Source organism: Silurus meridionalis, chromosome 4 (assembly GCF_014805685.1).
Source record: "Silurus meridionalis isolate SWU-2019-XX chromosome 4, ASM1480568v1, whole genome shotgun sequence".
Lineage (NCBI taxonomy): Eukaryota > Metazoa > Chordata > Actinopteri > Siluriformes > Siluridae > Silurus > Silurus meridionalis.
This window is the reverse complement of record NC_060887.1, coordinates 36,375,373-36,381,319: the sequence shown is the minus strand read 5'-3', so window position 1 is coordinate 36,381,319 and position 5,947 is coordinate 36,375,373. Positions and strand designations below refer to the sequence as shown.

Here is a 5,947-nt window from a genome sequence, read left to right as displayed (position 1 = left end):
CGTTACTGAGAAGTGATCGAGTTATCACCATATGTTGTTTTCCATGAGGAATGGGGAAAACATGCACTTGCTGAGAGACAGAGTTGTCTTTGGCTGGCCTTCTTGCAAATGTTCACAGCTGTCAGAAACATGCCTGGTGCTATTGTGATTAAACTGAAAGGTTAATGTTGGAGGGAAGGGGTATAAAACAATCACATAGTAACTAAATAACACATGAATAGTTTTTTATTATGATATTTGTTTCGGTTTGACTATATCGTCACTATTGGCACAAGTGATAAAATGAAATGCATGTTTAGCTTCATTAAACCTGTCTATACCAGATTAACAGCATGCTCTAACTTGTAGCTGGAGCTTATACAGCTTGCAGAGCTTGTAGCGTCAATAAGAGTCTGGAATGTAATATTGATCACATGTTGTAGGTTGCTTCTGAAGATGGCCGTGCGCTCAGGAAAGGACGAGTGAACAAAAGGTGATGAAAATGAAGCAGAAAGATATTAATGATGTTGAGCAGAACTGTATCTTGGCTTTGATCGTGTAAGGCATAAGATCATATCAAGCTCATTAACGCTTGTGGATATTTTCTTGAAGGATATAAAATGCACACCCGGACATGTGCACATTGCTGCAGATAGCAGCTGCAGGAAACAGCAGGGATCACTTGAGGAAAAACACAAGGGTCCATGTTCTTTCTGAAATGAAGAGTCTAAAAGGTGTGCAGGTGATGTTTGTAGCAGGAGTAAGAAGGACGGTGTGCTGTAATCACCAGGCGCCTCGGGGAAGTTCTCGGTGCTTTGAAGTGTCTTGAAGCATGACGCTGCTGTAAAACACTTCGGCCTTTAAGGGTTATGAGGAGAAGACAAGTCATAAAGCAGATTTAAACCACGCTGAGATTGTTCCATGCTTCAGGGTAATAGAGAGATGATCCATCAGGCGCAGTGTTGCTGTTTTTGGGACACTCGTTTTCAGGATGTCTTTCTCAGTCATATGTCGTAAAGTGATTTGAGCCATTGTACATATGCGTCATACAGTAGGGTAACGGGATCCATTAATAAGCTGCGAATGAAGGAGAATACACTCAGTTCCAAGTTTATAAGGGAAAACTAACATATGGTGACGGTAGAAGTGCTGACTGAATTTTCTGTATTGAAATTAAATTAATCTTTAAAAAAATCTCAGATGCAGCAGTAAAAAGGTAAGAAATATTACATTAGGTTCACTGGTTCAGGTGGTGGGTTACTGGTCAGAAGGTCAGGGGTTTAAGCTCCAGTGCTGCCACTTTTAGGCCTTGAGCAAACTAATTAACCCTCTCTTCTCCTGTATCATGGCTGACCCTGCAAAAAAAAAAAAAAACCACAAAAAATATATACAGTATATATATTATAGAAATCAATCTTGCTTGAAAATCACATGGCAATAAATGAATCAAGTGCTAAAGGAATTAAAAATGTACATATTTATTACATATTTATTATTCATTATGTAGAAATAATTGGGGAAAGAAATCAACAAATTAGGTTAAAACTATCAGAAAAAATTGTGTATTGTAGCAGTGTACATACAATATATAATTTATCATAAGCAGTCACATAAGTAAAAATCATATGCATTTTATAAGATCACATTTTGCATTTTGCCCTGAAATTGCACAGACACACCACATGGGAAAAACTCAATAAAACCAAACAATCATACAAGTGGAAAATTGTAAAAAATGCAATACAAACAAAATATCTAAAGGTCAAAATAAACAAATCACAGAAAACCATATCTATCTATCTATCTATCTATCTATCTATCTATCTATCTATCTATCTATCTATCTATCTATCTATCTATCTATCTGTCTGTCTGTCTGTCTGTCTGTCTGTCTGTCTGTCTGTCTGTCTGTCTGTCTGTCTGTCTATATCATGGGAGATGCCTTCATGGAAAAATAAACTCTTCCACAACCTTGAAGCTCTGACAGGTAAGATGTATTCACCTTCAAACGTGTTATGAGTCTTTAGTAGCTGATTAGATAGAATGCTCTAATTCTATGAAGAGCTGAAAGATATAACTTAATATAAACCCATGCAGAGATTAAACACAAAACTTGAACTCCAATCTGTGCCTGAATGGCAGCCAGTGAAAGAAAACCAAGACAGGAGAGATGTGTTCCTTATTTTCTGTTGGAAGCTTTCAACCAATTAACAATGGGACATAATTAACTGACTGGATTTTATATAACAGCAAATGAACATATGAATGTGAGGCATGTGAAGATAGTTAAGCTTTTTAAGAAAAATAATATGCCAACAGCTGAAAAAAGCTTTTCTCCTTTCTTGTCGGATTTCAGGTCAGTATTAATTTAATTTTTTTAAGTAGAGCTGTGGCACTAAAACGATTGTTGTTTGTCTTCAGAAAATAGAGCATTGTGTTCAACCACAGAATCTGATTCCATTTCCTGTATTAGTTTCAGAAGCCTCGGTTTCTAAAACTTTTTTTTTACAACATTAAAAGTGATATACTGTAGTTCTGTCCTCCAAGAATCCTACAACCTCAGACCTCAGGTTTCTCAGGGTTTTCCTTAGAGTAAAGAAGAAAAACATTAATTATGTTGCACATACTCTCTTAAAATAGTTAGAATCCAGAACCCTTAAAGTTCCTCTGTTTTTTTGTCAAACAAGGTTTCAAGTAGAGCCAATTGAAGAAGAACCTGTACATAATCAAAGAAACCCAGGAACCATTTTCTTTAGAGCGCAAGAAGAATGGCATTTATATTATTTCTGATACCTTTGTTTGATTGTCCCATTGTGGGATACTTTAAAGGTTATATTTGAAACCGTTCTTAATAAAGGTTTAACATGGAACTATTTTAGAAAACTATGAAGCGTTAAATCAGAATCACTGACTTACGTTTTAATATTTTTTTGTCCATGAAGATGTATCATATTATTCCCAATAGTCAATTCTCATTTCATAGTGTTTTTCTCTCAGGTGCACAGGTGCTATAAGGAGTTTCTGTTTATGTTGGAGTTTCTATCCAATTAGATTTCACACATCACATCACATGTTGCCAGCATCAAAGGAATCAGGACTTCAAAATGAACAGAGTGGGCGCTTGCAGCAAACAGTTCATGGTGCTTGAAAGCTGTTGTTTGAGTTGGCGGCACTGAGGCGCACAATAATGGATCTGCTGCAAACTGCACAAGCTCAAAAACATACCTGTGGATTTAAAAGCTGTTTTTTTATTTCACTGTGGCTGACAGAGGCGAAGAAATGAATTTAGTCACAGTTACACCTATAAGGATTTTTACAAGACGAACTGTTTCAGAAAAGCTGGAGGAAAAGTGAGGAAAGGTCAGCCAAAACAGTTCAAAAGTTGTTAAGCTTTTTCATAAACCATTTATACGTTTGCATTTTCTTACCTGTAAAATCTGCACAAAAACACAATTTGCCTTTAATTGAAATGCCCAAGAGAACTGTAATGCACAGAAATGCACAAAAATTCATGGAAAAAAATCTGTTACAATTTATTTTAATTGTTTTTATTATATGAGGTTAATATCATAGCTTCTGCTAGAGATGATGTAAAAGGAGACTTGTTAAATTGTGTTCGTTGGATTTCTTGCTTAGTAATGACATTCATTCTAACAGCATGAGAACATTTTTTCTGAAATTTCCCCACTGTGGGACGAATAAAGGCAGTTGTTTGCCGTCAGAGCCAGCAAAGTCTTCTCTGCTGGCTTGAACACTTCAGAAGCACTGACCTACATTTACAACCTAAATTGTAATATTTGTTCCATGAAATTGTATTCATTTATTCAAAACAGTTTATTCTCTTCATTTTGTAGTGTTTCTCTTGGCTGCACTGCTTCCAGTATGTGTATGTGGATGTTAGATTTTTTTGTCCAATCAAATTTCAGCCTCTATGTGCTGCCATGTCAATCTAATCTGCCCAGGGCCTTAAAAGTCAGTACTGCTGGCTCTTTGGCCATAGAGAATATTATGAATGGGTCTTTAACCAATCAGATTTCATATCCGCCACACAGGGCAGCTAGCTGGCCCAGAATAGCGTCAACATTTTTCCGTCCTCTGATTGGTTGGTCAGAGGGAAACTGTTACAGCCAAGTTCGACTGGTAAAACACGTGTGTAGCTCTGCACACATGAATACATCTAACTTAGACTTTTTTATGCTTACAGAAGAAGAGAAATTGATTTGGTCTCGGACAAAATCCATTTAGAAGAAAAGCTAGACATCATGAGGAGGTCGGCCAACCCTGAAGCTAGCTAGCTTGTCTCAGCCCGGGAAAGGGTTTGTTTACCACCTCCAGACCAGTGAATAGGAGCAGTTCCACTGGATTACAGACTCTGAGGAGCAGTGCAAATTATGTGAGTATGCATTATGCATATGCATCTCTGGTAAATATGATGTATTTTATTAAAATTGTTTATGTTTTTGTCATGTTATTAGACAAATATTGATTCTGAACTGCTCCAGATGATGTAGGTGCACAGTTGTGGTTGTAGTGTAGAGGTTTGGAGTCTTAACTGGGTTTCTTGCTTTAGTAAAATGGAATTCACCCTCCATATGTGAAATTCCTCTCTCTCTGTAATGCGTGGCATCGTTTTTGTATAGTATTGATAGTTTCTATAATTGCATTGTGATAGTGGTGGTATTAAGAGGTGGATTAAGTCGGGTACTTCCCACTGAAGGCCCAGGTACCAAATGCATGGCCCGCCACTGAATAAAGGTATATCTTACCTGTCTGCGATGCAGTGCTTTGTTATATTGTGTTTCTGTATAATATTCATAGTTTCTATAGGTGTCAAAATGATGGTATCTAGGGGTGGATTGATTCAGGTAAGACAGCAGTGAAGGCCTAGGTATGAAATGTATGACCTGCCACTGGTAATAGTGATCTAAAGATCCCCAGGAAAAACACTTTTAAAGTATTCTTTAGTTATAACACTGGAAGAACTTTTAATGGTTCTACAGTATATAGAGTCTTATCCTATTGTTCTATGTAAAACACTATAACCCTATGTTTATACAATAAATAAGAACCATTGCATTAATTTATGATTTAAATGTGTACAAAAAAAGATGAAATTCCCTAGTTCCCATTATGAACAACCCCACTAAAGAGAACCCATTAACTTTCTAAAGAGGCCCCAAGAGAACCATAAGAAGCTAAGAACCAAGCTAATGTACCCTTGAGTAAATCTTAAAAAAAAAAAAAAAATTTATTACGCTGAACAATTGGTCAGTTGTTTGTAGAGAGACACTTGAAGAGTAGCTACAACCCTGAGGAACCCTAACGTTAAAGCACGCTTAAAAAAAAAGTTAATCTAAAACAGTTATGCATTTTTCAGGGTGTTTGTGGTGGACCCATTAAACTCTTTTAGGGTAATTTAACTTATTATAAACCTATTTAAAGAACCCTAAAGATGCACTGAAACCTAATTCTAACCCTAAAACTAGATCTAATTTAATAAATATGGCTGGAAAAGTCAGGTTTCAAATCAAGTCAGGTACAATTTTAAGCAAAGTAACCCGTAAAATCAACTGAATAAAATCCAGACCACAATATAGGAGGTCTATAAAGGAACTCATAAAGGTTCTATGTACCATATTTTCCGGACTATAAGCCGCTACATTTTTCCCACGTTTTGAACCCCGCGTCTTAAACAATGAAGCGGCTAATTTATAGATTTTTCCTGGGTTTTTCCCGGTTTCACAAACTTCAAGCTAAAAAACTGAACCCCATAACATTAGACCAATGAAATTGCGGAACGGGTTCAGGTGAACCAATAAAACTCTTTATATTAAATCAGATGCGCTCCCACTGAATCGGGCCGCACCACATCATAAATATGGATGATGTTCCTCTGACATTTGACCTGCCGCTCACTCGGACTGTCAACAGGAAAACTGGAATCACGCTGGAATCACGCTGAAAACAA

General features: G+C 36.7%; 1 long non-coding RNA gene across 1 annotated transcript; it reads left to right on the top strand.

Moving 5' to 3' along the window:
• The first annotated feature begins 1,818 nt into the window (after positions 1 to 1,818).
• Positions 1,819 to 4,216, top strand: LOC124385100. The gene is made up of 3 exons (XR_006925688.1): positions 1,819 to 1,966; positions 2,977 to 3,339; positions 4,184 to 4,216. It is a non-coding gene; the product is annotated as an uncharacterized LOC124385100 (long non-coding RNA).
• The last annotated feature ends 1,731 nt before the right edge of the window (positions 4,217 to 5,947 follow it).